General features: G+C 34.9%; 1 pseudogene; it reads left to right on the top strand.

Annotated features, from left to right (window-relative positions):
• The first annotated feature begins 16,546 nt into the window (after positions 1 to 16,546).
• Positions 16,547 to 17,708, top strand: LOC123241426 (annotated as a pseudogene).
• Positions 17,709 to 18,032: the final 324 nt, after the last annotated feature.

The raw sequence follows: 18,032 nt of genomic DNA, 5'->3' as shown, positions 1-18,032 counted from the left end.
TGTAATCCTGCATTACACAAGTTCCCATTTCCCTCAGGCATTTCAAATCCACCACAATCCTCTCACTCAAAGGCAGGTAGACTTTTTTGGCACCCAAATCCCTGGGCCTCATTTTTGTGATATCCTCATCTCCCTCTACCTATAGGAATATTTAGCAATGGAATCCTCTCCCACATCCAAAGTAAGGGTTCCTTCTTTTTCCCCATTTTAAATCTCCCCATCTTTTCCTCACACCATCCTCTGTAAGCTCTTCTCTTTCAGAGAAAGCAAGTCATCTTACCTTTACTGTTAGGCCTTAATTTGGCATTGGTGTATTACTCCATGTGTTTTTGCTGTTCACCATCTACTTTCATGTGCTCTTTCATTTTGTAATATATTCTCACAAAAGTAGCATTCAGCTATAGACATGGTGTCACGTGATTCTTTCAAGAATGTACTTTCTCTACATATTTCCTAAAGTGACCCCTAGATTTCTGCCTTTATTCCTGTCTCTTTGAGCACATTTAGAAAGATGCTCTTACTGGTCTTTTTGATATCACTATTTCTGTTGCAATTGCTGTCTACATGTATTCACTACTTCATTTCTATTTTAGGGGCTTTTGAGATTCTAAACTCTTTAGTTCTGTTTTTATTTCTTTAAAATATTAATTTAAAACTATTATTCCAGATTACATGCTGATACAATTTTAATAATTGCATTTTGACATTTTGTGATCCATGTTCTCCTTGTTTCCCTCCTATTTCTTTTCCCTTCCCCATGATGGCAAGTAATATGATATAGAATGTACATCTGTTCTCCTAAATATATATTTTCATGTTCATAATTTTGTGAAATGACACACATCACAGTAGAGAAAAATTCATGGAGGAAGTAAAATGAAAAAATGGCATGCTTCTGCCTTCATTCAGACTCTGTCAGTTCCTCCTATGGCAGTGGATAGATTTTTTCAACATGAGTCTCTTGGAGTTATCTTGGATCATTGCATTGCTGATGATAATTAATTTATTCAAACTTGATTATTCTATTTCATTGTTAGTGTATACAGCCTTTTTTTCTGGTTCTGTATATGTCACTTTCTAACATTTCATGTTTTGTTTTCTTTCTAAAGATATTTAAAATTATTCTTTATTACTGAATGCCCATCTCATCGCTTTTGGTTACTCTCAGATTTGTAGTATAGGCCACCCTAAACTGTGTCCCCACTACTAGTGTTCTTTAGAATACATTATTCCATCACCTTTTTTTTCTAGTTAATACTGAATGGTCTTGGTATTGTATTATTTAAATGTAATGGTCCTTCTCCTGGTGGCTTGCATAGTCTGTGCCTCATTTATATACTTTATGCTTATATAATGACTATATAAAATTGCATCATATATTCAATATTGTTTGAATAAAATCCCTGAGAATTTCTGCCAATTGTAACATCCATGACCCTGAGAGGGGATGAAGCTGTATCACAGAATTCCATACTGCCCCCGAGAACTCCAAGGGAGGGGGCAGTTGGTGGGCAGTGAGGGGCAGTTAGAGACTTGTGATAAAAAGCCAGGTAAGTCCTCTGGCCAGGGGCTTTCTTGGAACACCCTGTGGGTTCAAGGGCAAGAGGGACTGTTTCTCTGACTGCCAGAGCTGAGTTATCTCCATAGCTGACCTCTAGTAGATCTTCAACAAAACCAACTATATACCTTCAATTTATTTGCATAGGACTTAAGAGAAGTCTATTTTAGGTAGTTCATTTGGAGTTAAGCCATTAAGTATACATTTCCCCATTTGGAAGAGAGGTGCTGCTTACTTAGATACAGCTGATTTAGATGGCTTTCTCTTTCCTTTCATTCCTAAGCCATTTCCCTTTTTCTTATTTCCTGAAACCATTAAACCCTTAATATTTAGAGACCGAGCCTGATTACAGATATTTTGGGGTGATACACCTTCCATAAGCCAAGTTCCTCTTTCTAGTGGCTCTGAAGTTGATCCTGACTTCAGAGCCAGTGGGTTGCTCCTGAAGATTTCTATCCTGTGGGGAAATAATGCATACAAAGAAATATATTATCATAAGGGTTTTAGTCTTTTCCACTATCAGCTTGAATCCTGAATTTACCTAACCAGATCTAGGCTTCATTGCTTGACTGGAAGATATCAGTAACTGATTTTAACTGCTCCCTGTGTGGGGGTGAAGGAAGATTCTGCTCCCTCACTTTAACCCCTCCCTTTTTGTGAAGCCTGTCCTGCCACTTCTCAGTTCAGGGACCTAGAGAAAATATTGTTAACTGGACTGTATCATCAATCATTCAGTCCTTTTTTACACAATCCAAGGTCTATAATTATTTAGGAGGTTTAATCAGGCACTAGCATACCAAATGAATTTAAGAAGAAAATAACTAGAAGTAGGAAGGTACTTACTAAACAGGTGCTTATTAAAAACTTGTTGATTGATTAATGATATCCTCAATGTCTAAATTAGAATTAAAGGCTTTGGGTGGAGAAAAGGGGTAAATGTCAAAGATTGTGAAGAGAGATGTGTAGGACATGGTAATAAGAGATACGGAAGGGGGAGGAATGAAGAAACATTGCATCAATTATTTTCTTATAAATCTCCATTAACTCCACATTGCTTAGAATAAAGAGTAGAAACTCCTTTATTTTTGAATCCCCAAACTCTCAAAACATTTTTTCATGCTCTCTTTCTCTCTACTCCTCAAATGTGTTCTGGGTTCCAGTGAACCTCACTATGAACCATTCTCTGAACATGACTATCACTATACCCAGAGCCTTATTTATTCTGTTTTTTCTTCCTGAATTGGAAAGAACTAGTCCATTGCTGACTATCAAAATCTTTCCTATTCATTGAGATAAAGCATTAACATCACTAAACTTATGAAGTTCTCCGCAATTCTCTCTGTCTCTCAAAATCCTCTCTCCTTTTCTTCACTGTCTTTCTTTTTGTCTTTTTCCTTGTTTTTCCATCTGACTGTCCATCTCTAGCCTCTCCCTTTGTTTTAAGTCTTGTCACATGTGTTCTTGCTTTGTGGAAATTCTACATATGTTAAAGACTAGACATCTTATAATATTTGAATCCTTTCTAGTTCCTTGCATATGGTGTATATTCACTAAATATTTGCTGACTACATATCTATATAAGTGAAAGAAGAAATGAATAATTTAGTATCTCATTCCTAAAGTTTCATCAGACAATATCAATAATAATAGTCAAATTTTTGGTTCTTTTCATTCAGCATTTTTTATTTGCTAAACTGAAGGCATTTGATAGATTTTGACTTACAATAAGGTACTTAAATAGTGTTGTGTTAAATGTATATAGGGAGAGATATATAGCAATGAGAAATAATTCTAAAAGCCACATTATAAATCATTCCAACTGCTGGAAACAGGATTTTCTTGTCAGGGCTTTTTGTGAGACTTTTTTCATTGGGTTATTATTACTATTATTATTATTACTTGAGAGACTGATAAAGTATAGTAAAGAGGAAATCTAAGTGAGGACAGTGTGTCCTACAGATTTATTCTAGCATACTTTCTGGTTTTTAGTGACTACATTCAATTTCTTCTGCTTTAGAAGTGTACATAGCATTGAACATATGATATAACTCTTAATTATTAGAATCAGCTACTTGTGTTTTGTAGGTGTATAGGTCAGGGAAAGTATCATGAATTAGGCAGAAACCAAATGTGTTGATTTAGTAGGAGTGTGTCAATATAGGGTGTGGGAAGCCAATAAAAGAAATAGTCTCAAATAGATAAAAATCTGAGACTCCTCTATTGACCCTTTTTGTGATCCACACCCTTTCTTGTTGAAAAGTTTGGGGGCCTTATTGAAAAGCTTTAAGCTCTTAGCAAGCCAGTAGTCAAGAGGTTAACATTCTACCTCTTTGGTCAGGAATGCAGCTGCTTGGTAAAGCCAAGGCCGAAATCTTAGCAGGGGTTCTTTGCCCAGATTTAGAATAAACTGATAAGAACCCAGTAAAAATTTAGCCTTGACCTTGTTCTATTTGGAAGTCAATGAGAATCTTTGTGCTTTGGCATGACATAATTTGTAACTTCTGCACAAAAGCAAAGTTTTGGGGGGTTCTTTTGTGTGATGTGAGTCTTGAAGTATATATAATAAACTCAATGCTGCCAGACAGCTGGAAGCATGAGCTAAAAGATCTTTCTCATCCTTTACTTCCTTATCAATGAAGTTGTCCTTATAAGAGATGATAAATAGAGTTTGACAATAGGGAACTAATCATATCTCACCACATCCATACCTTAGTAGCTTTCTGACTTTCTACCAGAATTCCTGCCAATTTCTTAACAAATTATAATTCAAATTAAGTTCAAAAGGATTTTATTGACATTGTATATTACTTGGATTTCTCACTATACATTCCTTATTTATAATAAGTGAAAAAAATTCAACAAAATAAAAATAGCAACCAAGTTTGGCCTTTTGTGCAATGAGAATCTACCCAAAAAAGAGGGTAAATGATTTTTCATTTGTATTCTTTTAGGACAAGCTTGATTATTATAATTTAAAAGCATTCAATTCTCATTTAATGTAGTCAATATAAATCAAGTAAATGACTATAAAAGTAAGTTATAGATAATAAATATTATATATGATGGGACATATTTCTATTAGTGTAATCTCTCACTCAAAGGAGATAGCATAATCCTAAATTGCTTTCTAGAATGGTCAGCCCAGTGCACAGATCAAGCAAAATATGTATTAGTTCACCTGTCATTCCTCGTCCATGCCAATATTTTATGAATAAAAAAAAGAATATGCTCATATTGCTTGGTGAATTGGGATTAGAGGCCTAACATGCTACCTTTAATCCATATGGCCTTTGTTATTAGAAAATGCAAGATAGGTGAAAGACTTGGTTTGAGATACTGCTAAAGGATAAGATGAGTACTTTTCTGGGGAAAAATTTGCATTGCAAGGCCAACAATTTCTTGAATATGGTCATGCCATCAGCATAAAATTGTGGAACTTAGGACAAAGATGATGTTTTCATAATTGTTGCCCACTATAAGAAAAGAATAAAGAATAAAAAGGGCAAGTTTGAAGAATTAAAAGCTTTGATACCATTGGCTAATCCTTTTATATTTTAAGCCCATGCTAAACTACTTTTATTTCTAGGCAAATGGTCAACTCAGTTAAATTCCCTGAAATGAGGAGAACAGTAAGGTGTCTGTTTAGAGAGAGAATAAGAGTCTTCCTTAACACTCTTTATTATATTTCCTGGTATATTATAAATAAAATCAAAATAGATATGAAGTGAAATGAAAGGTGAGATGGAGAATAGTATAAATACATCCTGAACTTGAAATCACAAAGGATAACTGAAATGTGGGAAAAAGAATAGCAGTAGCATTAACTAGAACTTCACAGGAGAAAAAAAATTTAAGGAGCAAATAATATGATGCATAGATTAAGATATCTATTCATTAAATACAAAATCTCAGTGAAGGGCCAGATTAACTAAAAAGTCTAATTCAAAGAGGAAATCAGAATCTGATAATCTCAAGACCTATCTATCATCTCTGATGATCTGATAAGGATGGCTTAGTTGAGAAGGAAATAATGGGACATGGGAGAGGATCTTGACTGTTAACTCATAGCTGCTTCTCTGAAATGCCATTGAGTCACAAGTTTATTATGTAAGAAATTCAAATTCCCTTTCACCCAAAACCATAAGGAGGATAATTTCCCACAACTACACAGAGCTGTATTTTTAACATAGACAATAAAACAGGCTTAGAAGCTTCAAGGTGAAGATAAGAACCAGGCTGGACTTTCAGCTATATTTGTTATCACCAAGCCAAGTCTGAAAATACCTTTCTCAGGGGCAAATGCCCCAGCTAACTAAGGTTTCGGCCTTGGCTGCATTTCTGACCAAAGGGGAAGAATGTTAACCTTTTAACTGCCGGTTATCTAGGAACTTAAAGCTTTTCAATAAGGCCACAATACTTTTCAACAAGAAATCACAAGAATCACAAGAGGTCAAAAGAAGAATCTCAGATTTTTATCTGTTCTCTTATTGGCTTCCCATATGATAAGTAATAGTGTGTTTTGTGAGAGGAGAACCACAGATAACACAAAGCTTTGGTTAGGTATATATTATTCAAAAGAATGGTATATTAATATATTAAAATATTGGCTATCTGACCCTGGGAAAGTCATTTAACCTTATTTACTCCAGTTCTTCATATGTAAAATGAGCTGGAGAAGGAAATAACAAGCCACTTCAGTTTCATTGAAAAGAAAATACCAAATGGGGTCACATTGTCTCATGAGTGAAACAACTGAATAAAAGAAATAAAATAATTAAACATGGTGATGGGAGTAGCAGAAATGAACTTTTAAAAACATATTTTTCATGAAATCTTTAGTGGTTTTAGTCTTCCTCCCTCACCTCCTTATTTTCATCAGTGCTAACTTTTCCATTTTTAACAGAGGGTTTACAACCAGGACTGGATCAAAATGTTTTCTAAGCCTCTGCCTATATGAGGGAATTTATTTTTTATCAACTTCTAACCTCTTCCAGACTATTGTCCAGGGCAATAGGACCTGTCTTAGCTATTTCTATTCCCCTTTCTATCAGGTCCATTTTAACCCCACACAATAACTTCCTGCTTTGACTCCCTATGATTTTGTTTTTAGTTCTCTGACTGAACTAAATCAGTCATTCTACCACTTTTGAAGGGCTTGAGGAAGGGCAGGTATAGTTCTTTGGGCAGCAGCAAACTTGCCTTGCCCTCCTCACTTCACTATATAAAGTCCATATCCATTTTTTAATAGGATTATGAGTTGAAGATTCTTTGAAAAAAAGGAAAATGCTCTGGTGGAAAAAAAGTCTTTAGTTGTTCCCAATGCTCAGCTCAATGAATAGCCTTGTGAATTCTTTTAAGGCATGGAGGCCTGTGGGGAAAGAGTGTTGAGTGAGTACATTATGGATGATCTTTAGATACCATTAATTTGTCAGTCAAGTGTCATTACATTGTTCTTATTTTCTTGTTCTATGGGTTCAAGTGCAATTGCTCCATCTTCTAATGCATAATTTGCTTCTCCTTTACTCTTTACTCTTTTTTAAAAGAAGGGAATTGAAAAAATAGACTTCTGGTTTAAGATGGCTGCAGAATAGAAGCAGGGAGATGTTCTCTCCTAACCAACTGATATTATGTACCTCCAAAGGACAAAAGAACCAAATCCAGATGAAAGAAGGGACCTTACAATAGGGCAAAGTATCAAAGGTATGTGGGATTTAGGTACTTCAATGTTATAAGGGGGGGGAAATAGATCCCATCAAAACATGATCTGATCAACCCACCCCCACCCCACCCACAGTACCAGAGTCAGAGGCTGTGCACCAGAGTTAGAGTATGCAGGGGCACAAAATCTAGCTTCTTGGCAGCTAACTGGCACCATGAGGAGCTTTACCCTGAGAGCACCAAGACTTGAGACCCCAGGATGCTAGAGAGCACAGATATTGGGCGAGGGAGTGGGGCTGAGAGAGGCATTCAACAAGATAGAAGATTTCCAAGTATTTGCACAGAAAAGAACAGGGCTAAATGGGAAATTTTGATATCCAAACACAAAAACCAAGAGAAACATGAAAATGCAAATAAGAAAGAGAGGAGAAAGAAAACTCTTATTTTTAAATTTGCTTCTTTAAGGACTTCAATAAGATGAAATTATTTGTATTCCTATATGGAGAAATATTATGTGTAATTCTAAAAAAATGTACTCACTATTATGGTAATTAGAAGAATTAGTCATAAGGAGAGGTTAGAGTACTAAATGCTGTAAGATGATATGGGGGGAAAAGTGTGTGTGTGGGAAGAGAAGATGGCACCAAGAGTAACTTGAAGGAATAAGAAAAATAGGATAATCTATATCACTCAAAGAGGACATGGGAAGGGGACGGGATGAATACTATTATAAGAAGGAGAGGAAGAGAGCTTTAATCTCAGTGGAAGTAATCATGAGAGGGAAGAGTAGCTAGATCCATTGGGATATCAAATACTATCTAACCCTAAGGATACAGTTAGATGGAATAAATCAAGGGGGGCAGTGGGGTGAGGAAGAGAGTGGGGAGGGAATTCATTCGGCCTCAAAAAATAATAAGAGGGGAAAGGAGGGGGTAGAAAGGGGAGTAAAACAAGGGATGGGACAAGGGGGAATGATTTAAAATGAAGCACTGGTTTAAAAGGAAATAGCATAAGAAGAAGGAGCAGAACTAGGAGAGGATACCAAAATGTTAGGGAACACACAGCTGACAATTACAACCCTGAATGTGAATGTGATGAACACAACCATAAAACAGAAGGAAATAGCAGAGTGGATTAGAAAACAAAATCTTACTGTATCTTGTCTACAAGAAACACACATGAGGAAAGTTGACATACACAGGGTTAAGGTCAATGGCTGGAGTAAACTCTTTTTGGCTTGAACTGAGAAAAAGAAGGCAGGAGTGACAATCATTATTTCTGATAAAGTCAAAGTAAAAATAGATCTGATTAAAAGAAATAGGGAAGGTAATTACATCCTGACAAGAGGCGGTATAGATAATGAGGAAATAACAGTACTCAACATGTACACACCAAATGGTATAGTATCCAGATTTCTCAAGGAAAAACTGGCAGAGCTCAAGGAGGAAATAGATATTAAAACTATACTAGTGGGTGACCTCAGCTTTCCCCTATCAGATCTAGATAAATTAAACTAAAAAAATAAATAAGAAAGAGATAAGAGAGGTGAATAAAATCCTAGAACAATTAGATTTAATAGGTGTGTAGAGAAAAATAAATAGGGACAAAAAGGAATACACCTTCTTTTCAGCTGCACATGGTACATTCTCAAAGATTGACCATGTACTAGGGCATAGAAACATGGCAAACAAATGCAAAAGAGCAGATATAATAAATGTAAACTTTTCAGATAATAATGCAATAAAAATAAAAATCAGTAAGGGCACATGGACAGGTATATCAAAAACTAATTGGAAATTAAAAGATATGACTCTCCAAAATAAGATAAAGAACAAATCATAGAAACAATTAATAATTTTGATTAAGAGAATGACAATGATGAGACATCCTACCAAAATCTGTGCAATTCAGCTAAAGCAGTACTCAGAGGGAAATTTATATCATTGAGTGCATGTAACAAGAAATTGGACAGGGCAAGGATCAACGAACTAGGCATGTAAATCAAAAATCTAGAAAGAGAACAAATTAAAAATCCCCAGTTAAAAACTAAATTAGAGATTATAAAAATCAAAGGAGAAATAAACAAAATTAAAAATAAAAGAACCATTGAATTAATACATAAGACGAGAATCTGGTACTTTGAAAAAATAAATAAAATTGACAAAGTACTGGTCAATTTAATTTAAAAAAGGAAAGAAGAAAAAGAAATCATCAGTATCAAAGATGAAAAGGGAGACCTCACTTCTAATGAAGAAGATATCAAGGCAATCAATAAAAACTATTTTGCCCAATTCCATAGCAATAAATATAGCAATCTACATGATATGGATGAATATTTACAAAAATATAAATTGCCTAGATTAACAGCAGAATAAATAGAATACTTAAATAATCCCATATCAGAAAAAGAAATTGAACAAGCCATCAAAGAACTCCCTAAGAAAAAATCAACAGTACCAATGCATTCACAAGTGAATTCTATCAAACCTTCAAAGAACAACTAATTACAATACTATACAAACTATTTGACTCAATAAGCAAAGAAGGAGTTCTACCAACTCCTTCTATGACACAAATATGGTACTGATCCCAAAGCCAGGTAGGTCAAAAACAGAGAAATAAAACTACAGACTAATCTCACTAATGAACATAGATGAAAAAAATCTTAAACAGAATGCTAGCAAAAAGACTCCAGCAATTGATCACAAGGGTTATCCATCATGATCAGGTGGAATATATACCAGGAATGCAAGTATGATTCAACATTAGGAAAACCATCCACATAACTGACCATATCAACAAGATAACAAACAAAAATCACATGATTATCTTAATAGATGCTGAAAAAGCCTTTGACAAAATACAACAACTATTTCTACTGAAAACACTAGAAAGTTTAGGAATAGAAGGGCCTTTCTTAAAAATAATGAATGGTATATATCTAAAACCATCAACAAACATCATCTGCAATGGGGATAAATTAGAAGCATTCCCAGTAAGATCAGGAGTGATACAAGGATGCCCCTTGTCACCTCTATTATTTAAAATTATACTAGAAACACTAGCAATAACAATTAGAGAAGAAAAAGAAATTGAAGGTATTAAAATAGGCAATGAGGAGACAAAACAATCACTCTTTGCAGATGATATGGTCTACTTAAAAAATCCTAGAGAATCAACTAAAAAGTTAGTGGAAATAATCAACACCTTTAGCAAAGTTGCAGTATACAAAATAAACGCATATAAATCATCAGCATTTCTATATATTTCCAACACATTGCAGCAAGAAGAGTTAGAAAGAGAAATTCCATTAAAAACCACCATAGACAATAGAAAATACTTAGGAGTCTATCTGACAAGATAAACACAGGAATTTTACAACACAACTACAAAACCCTTTCCACAGAATTAAAACTGGATCTAAACAATTGGAAAAATGTTTATTGCTTATGGGTAGGATGAGCTAACAAAATAAAAATGACCCTTCTACCCAAACTAATTTACTTATTTAGTGCCATACCTATCAAACTACCAGAAAACTTTTTTACTGAATTAGGAAAAACTATAACAAAGTTCATTTGGAAGAACAAATGACCAAGAATATCAAGGGAAATAATGAAAAAATATATAAAGGAAGGTAACCTAGCAGTACCAGATCTTAAATTGTACTATTAATCAGTACTCATCAAAACAATATGGTACTGGTGAAGAGACAGAAGGGAGGATCAGTGGAACAGAATAGGGTTAAGCGACCTCAGCAAGACAATCTTTGATAAATCCAAAGAACCCAGCTTTTGGGACAAAAATCCACTAGTTGACAAAAACTGCTGGGAAAATTGGAAAACAATATGGGAGAGATTGGGCCTGGATCAACATCTCACACCCTATACCAAATAATTCAGAATGGGTAAATGACTTGAATATAAATAAGGAAACTATAAGTAAATTAGATGAGCACAGAATAGTATACTTGTCAGATCTCAGGGAAAGGAAAGATTTTAAAACTAAGCAAGAGTTAGAAAAAAAACTTACAAAATGTAAAATAAATAAGTTTGACTACATTAAACTAAAAAGTTTTTGTACAGACAAAACCAATGCTACCAACATTAGAAGTGAAGCAAGAAATTGGGAAAAAATCTTTATAACAAAAAAGCCAGAGAAAGATCTCATTACTCAAATATATAAGGAACTAAATCAATTGTACAAAAAAATCAAGCCATCCTCCAATTGATAAATGGGTAATGGACATGAATAGGCAATATTCAGATAAAGAAATTAGAACTATCAAGAAGCACATGAGAAAGTGTTCTAAATCTCTAATAATTAGAGAAATGCAAATCAAAACAACTCTGAGGTATCACCTCACACCTAGAAGATTGGCTAAAATCACAGGAGGGGAGAACAATGAATGTTGGAGGGGATGTGGCAAAATTGGGACATTAATGCACTGCTGGTGGAGTTGTAAATTGATCCAACCATTTTTGGATGGCAATTTGGAACTATGCTCAAAGGGCTTTAAAAGACAATCTGCCTTTTTATCCAGCCATATCACTGCTTGGTTTATACCTCCAAAGAGAGTAAAAGGAAAAAGACATGTACAAAAATATTTATAGCTGTGCTCTTTGTGGTGGCAAAAAATTGGAAAATGAGAGAATGTCATTGAATTGGGGAATGGCTGAACAAATTGTGGTATCTGTTGGTGATGGAATACTATTGTGCTCAAAGGAATAAAGAACTGGAGGAATTCCATGTGAACTGGAATGCCCTCCAGGAATTGATGCAGAGTGAAAGGAGCAGAACCTGGAGAACACTGTACACAGAGACTGATACACTGTGGTATAATAAAACATAACGGACTTCTCTACTAGCAGCAATGCAAGGATCCAGAGCAAAGCTGAGGGACTTATGAGAAAGAAAACTAGCCACATTCAGAGGAAGAACTGTTAGAGGAGAAATACAGAAGAAAAACAACTGCTTGAACACATGGGCTGATGGGGATATTATTGGGGATGTAGACACTAAACAATAACTCTAGTCCAACTATCAATAATATGGAATTAGGTCTTAATCAGTAACACATATAAAACCCAGTGGAATTGTGTGTTGGCTATAGAGGTTTGGGGGGGTTGAAAACAACTGTTAACATGAGTCTGTCTTATTCTGTTTTTCCTTTAAATTTGATGATCCTCCTGGATCTTTTCTTTCATTGCTACAATTAAATTCTGCTTTCTCTTCTTTCTTGGTTGTTCTTGTTCTTTTGATTATTCTGGTTCAGCTATTCACCCCATTCACAGACCTTTAATTTTTCTTGCCTTTAATATTCTGTTTTTATAAAGGGCCCAGAAGGTGGGAACAAGTTCTTTTGTCCATCTAGATAGCATTCCTCTTATGTATATAGGGTTGGCTGGGCCTCGTTTACATTTCAATTAGTGAAAACTAGAGATCTCTTGTCACTTGATAACTGTATCAAGGAATAGTACCTACTACATATTAAGAGCTTATAAATTGTTTGTTGACTCCTGGAATAGAACAAGCATTTATTGTTTGGATTTTCAAAACAAAACTCAAAAGAGAATAGAGTATATAAATGATAAGACATCTGTTTTCTGTTCTTAACAACATTTTGAAATACATCATGAAAGGAATTGGCAAGTACTTTTTTTTGAGTCTTTATCATTCTTGCCCTCTCTCTAGTGTTTGAGATTGTTTAGAAATCTCTTTTCCTGGAAACTTTCTTCCTTAGATTCTTGTGACTGTGTTCAACTGTTTGTATTTTTTTAAAATAAACTTCCTAAATTTTCCTTTGCTGGCAAATATCCATATCTATTTCTACATGCATGACTATACCTCCAGCCATGCTTTCCCCATTTGATCAGTTGCGATATGTTCAATTATCTGTTTTCAGGTAATTTCCAAATTTACATAACAGCCCTCATCTTTCTTCTGAGTTCTAATATCTCATTATTACTTGCCAGATGAATCATCTCAAGCTTAATAGCTCAAAGAAAACAAGCTCAAAATGGAATTAGTGTTCCCAATAAGGCCACATCTCCTAAATTGAAATGTCTAAAATAGAGGTAAACCATTACCATTCTTTTCCCCAAAAAACCTTGAGTGATTCCTAATTTCCTATTGGGGAAATGCAGCCATTTGAGAATTCAAACCCATCATAAGATATTTCCAGATAATATTTCTAGAATTATCTAATATTTTTCCCTTTCATATTCTATATTATTCTACTTATTCTTCCCCAGAGACAATATTGCTTTTCCCAAATTTGCATAGATATCAGGAATGTGACCTCTCCTCTATTTCTTGGGATCTCTAGTTTACTTTAAGGCTGAGATCAGTTGTGACTCCAATTTAATATTTTTTGGTTCCCAAGGTGTTATTGTTTTCTCTCACCCTAATTAATTTATTATTTATCTTTGCATATATGTATTCTAACTGACATAGGGAAATGGGTATCTCTGTATATATAATTGTAGCTTTCAGAAACTCTAGCAATGTACTTCTTACATAGAAAATTGGGCCTAATTTTATCTTGGGTGTTATTAACTCTTAATAAGTTGTTATTCTTATATATAATAAGTTATTATTAAGCAACAAGGGAAAAGCAAAAAATTTCCTTAAAAATACAGTAGATGGCAAAAACTGGGATTATCATATGATAGAATACCTGTAGAAAGATGGGATTCACATTTCTCAAAACTAAGTTCATTTGTAGTAAAGGCTCAGGTGTCTATGGTAAATTTAAGGAGAATTATTCCCATTATCACCAAGATCATACAGCATCATGTTATAAATGATGCTAGCCAAAGCAATAAGAGAAGAAAAAGGATTTGAAATAATAATAGGCAAATATGTAATAAAACTATATCTTTTGTGGACAATATGTTGGTATATGTGGAAATCCTAGAGATTCCACTAAAAGTTTGTTGAAAATATCAATATTTTTTAAAAATAGCAGAATATAAAATAAGTCCACATATATCATTGTTTTAATATATCACTATAAAAAGTCCTATAAGAAAAGATAGAAAGAGCTACCCCATTTAAAATAATCACAAACAGATTAAAATACCTGGGACTATACTTTCCAAAATAAATGCAGGAACTATGTTACCATAATTATAAAATACTTTTTATAGAAATAAAGTCACATTTTAATAATTGAAGAAAAATTAATTGGCAAAGCCAGTATTATTAAAATGACCTTCCTACCGAAACTAACTTACTTATTTAATGCCTTCCCAATTAAATTAACCCAAATTTTATTGTACTGAGTTTGAAACATAATAAAATTTATTTAGAAGAGCAAAATTTCAATAATATCAAGGAAATTAGTGAAAAAATGTAAAAGAAAGGAGGTATAATAGTACCAGATATTTGCCTATATTATAAAGCATTAATTATTTTAACTATCTGGTACTGGCTAAGAAATACAAATATAGATTGGTAGAACTGGACATATAATAAAGAGTAATAAAAATTACAATGGTTTTGTCATTTACAAAATCCAAATTTTAAAAACTCACTATTTGTCAAAAATGGCTCGAAAAAATTGGAGAGTAGTTTGGCAGAGACTGGATATAGCCCATTATCTTACATAATTCACTTAGATAAGATCAAAATGACTACCTGATATTGACATAAAAAAAGATAAGCCAATTAGAAGGACCTGGGACATATTAACTAAGACTTATGAATAAGAGAGGAATTAATGAGTAAACAAGAGACAGAGTGAATTCTGAGATGGTTTAAAATAGATACATTTGATCATATTAAATTTAAATTTTTACATACAATTAGAGCTAATGAAGCCAAGATTAGAAGGAAAGCAGAAAACTGGGAAAATATTATAGAAAGTTTCTAAAATAGAGGTTTTATATCTAAGATAGGTAACAATTTCAAATTTATAAGAATAAGAGCTATCCTAAATCACTACTATTTTGAAAAATGCAACCAAAACAATTCTCAGATATTTCACACCTGTCAGATTGGTCAAAATGATAGAAGAAGAAAATGACAAATGTTGAAGAGGATATGGAAAAATGGGCATACTAATACATGGTTGATGGAACTTCAAATTGATCAGGAAAAAAGAAAAATGACCCAAACCTTCCATGATATTTATATAATTTTCTTTGTGGTGGCAAAGAACTTGAAATTGAGGAAATGTAATTAACTGAATAATGACTGGACAAATTATAGAATGTTGTTCTGATGGAATATTACTGTGATGTAATCATTCTTGCTTCTGTGCTTTAAATTCCACAGTGATCCAAATAAAATATGTAGCTCTTTAACATGACACAGGTAATTAATATAAAGTTTTCCCATAGTCTTTCAAAAAAATTCTTTTTTTTTGAATTTCACAATACTGACTTTCAAAATCCTAAAAATCAGTCATGTTCAAAAATGCTGCTTGGAAAAAAATATACTCTAAACACATTTATAATTAGAGAATATGTTTCCCTCTGATGAGATAGTCATTCTTATTTCCTCTTAGAAGTTCTATCTGAATGGTTCATTTTCCTATACTTCTCTTAGCTTTCTTTGGGTTTCTTTCCGCTGCTTTCCACTGTCTTTCAAAGTGTTCTATTTCTGCTGCTTTCGACAAATGAAATGTCCACATTAAAAAAGGGATATAACTTTCATGTGAAATACATTTTGTCCTGAAAAAAATGCAGAGACAATATCTGTGAACTCTGTGAACTATCCCAATCATTCTGGAGAGTAATTTGGAATCATGCACAAAGGGCTTTAAAACTGTGCATACCATTTGACCCAGCAATATCACTACCTGGTCTGTATCCCAAAGAGATCAAATATAGGAGGAAAGAACCTAACTATACAAAAAACATTTATTGCACCTATTTTTGTGTTGGCAAAAACTGGATGTCCATCAGTTGTGAGATTACTGAACAAATTGTGTGTTATGTGTTTTAAGGCCCATTGTGCCTTAAGAAATGGTGATCATGGGGCAGCTGGGTAGCTCAGTGGACTGAGAGTCAGGGCTAGAGACAGGAGGTCCTAGGTTCAGGTCCAGCCTCAGACACGTCCCAGCTGTGCGACCCTGGGCAAGTCACTTGACTCCCATTGCCCATCCTTACCACTCTTCCTCCTAGGAGCCAATACGCAGACATAAACGGTTTAAAAAAATGGTGATCATGACAGAGCTGAGAATGGAAGCCACTCTCTTAGTTACAGCCAGAGCTGCCACTATCCCCACATACAAGGCCACCAGCCCAGCCAGTAATGCCACCATTACTCTGAGCCCTCACCTTTGGCATCTAGTTCCCATAAGCTTCCGGGCCCAGGACAGCTTCCACCATGGCCACGTGAGCTGGTATTCACTTGAATGAAAGTATTAAGCAGCAGTATTTGAACCTGCCTCAAGGCAATAATGTCCAAGTTATGTATATCTGGATTGATGGCACTGATGAGGGGCTGGGCTGTAAAACCCAAAGCCAAGACCCAAGAGCATTGATGTACTAACTGAATGGAATTTTGATGGCTCCAACACTTGTCAGTCTGAAGGTTCTAACTATGACATGTAACTCACTTTGCTCTGTTCTGAGACCCCTTCTGAAAGGATCCCAACAACCTGGTTCTCTGTGAAGTTTTCAAGTATAATCAAAAGTCTGCAAAGATCAATTTGAAGCATACCTGTAAACAGATAATGGATATGGTCTCCAACCACAGACCCTGGTTTGGTATGTAGCAAGAGTATATTTTCATGAGAATAGATGGACAAGCTTTTGGTTGGCCTTCTAATGGCTTCCCTGGACCCCAGGGTCTTCATTATTGAGGTGTGGGAGTTGACAAAGTCTATGGAAGAGATATAGCAGAAGCTCTTTACCTTGCTTGCCTGAATTCTAGAATCAAAATTGGGGTGACAAATGCCAAAGTGATGCCAGCTTAATGGGAGTTTCAGATAGAACCTTTTGAAGGGATTGAGATGGGAGATCACCTCTGGGTCACTGACTTCATCCTCCATTGAGTTTGTGAAGATTTTGGAATGATTGTATCATTTGATCCCAAGTCAATCCCTTGGAATTGGAATGGATCTGGTTGCCACACTAACTTGAGTACCAAGGCCATGAGAGAGGAGAATGGTCCAAAGCATATTGAAGAAGCAATTGAGAGATTCAGCAAGAGATACCAGTATCATGTGAGAGCCTATGCTCCCAAATGGGGTCTGGATAATGCCAGATGCCTATTGGGTTTCAATGAGACCTCCAACATCAATGAGTTCTCTGCTGATGTGGCCAACCATGATGCCAGCATCCATATTCTCAGGAAGGTTGGGCAGGAGAAGAAGGGCTACTTTGAAAACTGCCACCCCTCTGCCAACTGTGAACCTTATGCAGTTTCAAAGGCAATGATCCATACTTCTCTCCTCAGTGAGACAAGAGATAAACCCTTTCAGTATAAAAAACTAAGTGGACTAGACCTACAGGTACCTTTTGTATCCCCTACCACATAACCCTTTACTCATGCCCTCTTCTACCTCATTTGTCTCCTGTTCACAGTTTCCCTACTACATGTAACTCAGAGTACAAAATACAACATTTTTTGTGCCCACAGATAACTCTTTGCTTTTCTTTTTGTGGGTGAAAGGGAGTAGGATTGGGTGATTGTTTTTTATCTTTCCCCATCATTGACGACTTTTTAAGACTGAGAAATAGTATGTTAGTGGGGGAAAAGGGTGGGGAAATATAACCACTGCTTCCATATAATCAAGTTTGTACATCAACAGAGATTTATGGCTTCCAGGGAAAAAAAACAATAAATATTTGAGAGAGTCCAG

Source organism: Gracilinanus agilis, chromosome 3, assembly GCF_016433145.1.
Source record: "Gracilinanus agilis isolate LMUSP501 chromosome 3, AgileGrace, whole genome shotgun sequence".
Classification (NCBI taxonomy): domain Eukaryota; kingdom Metazoa; phylum Chordata; class Mammalia; order Didelphimorphia; family Didelphidae; genus Gracilinanus; species Gracilinanus agilis.
Note: the sequence above shows the minus strand (reverse complement) of the source record. Positions and strands in the feature narration are given on the sequence as shown.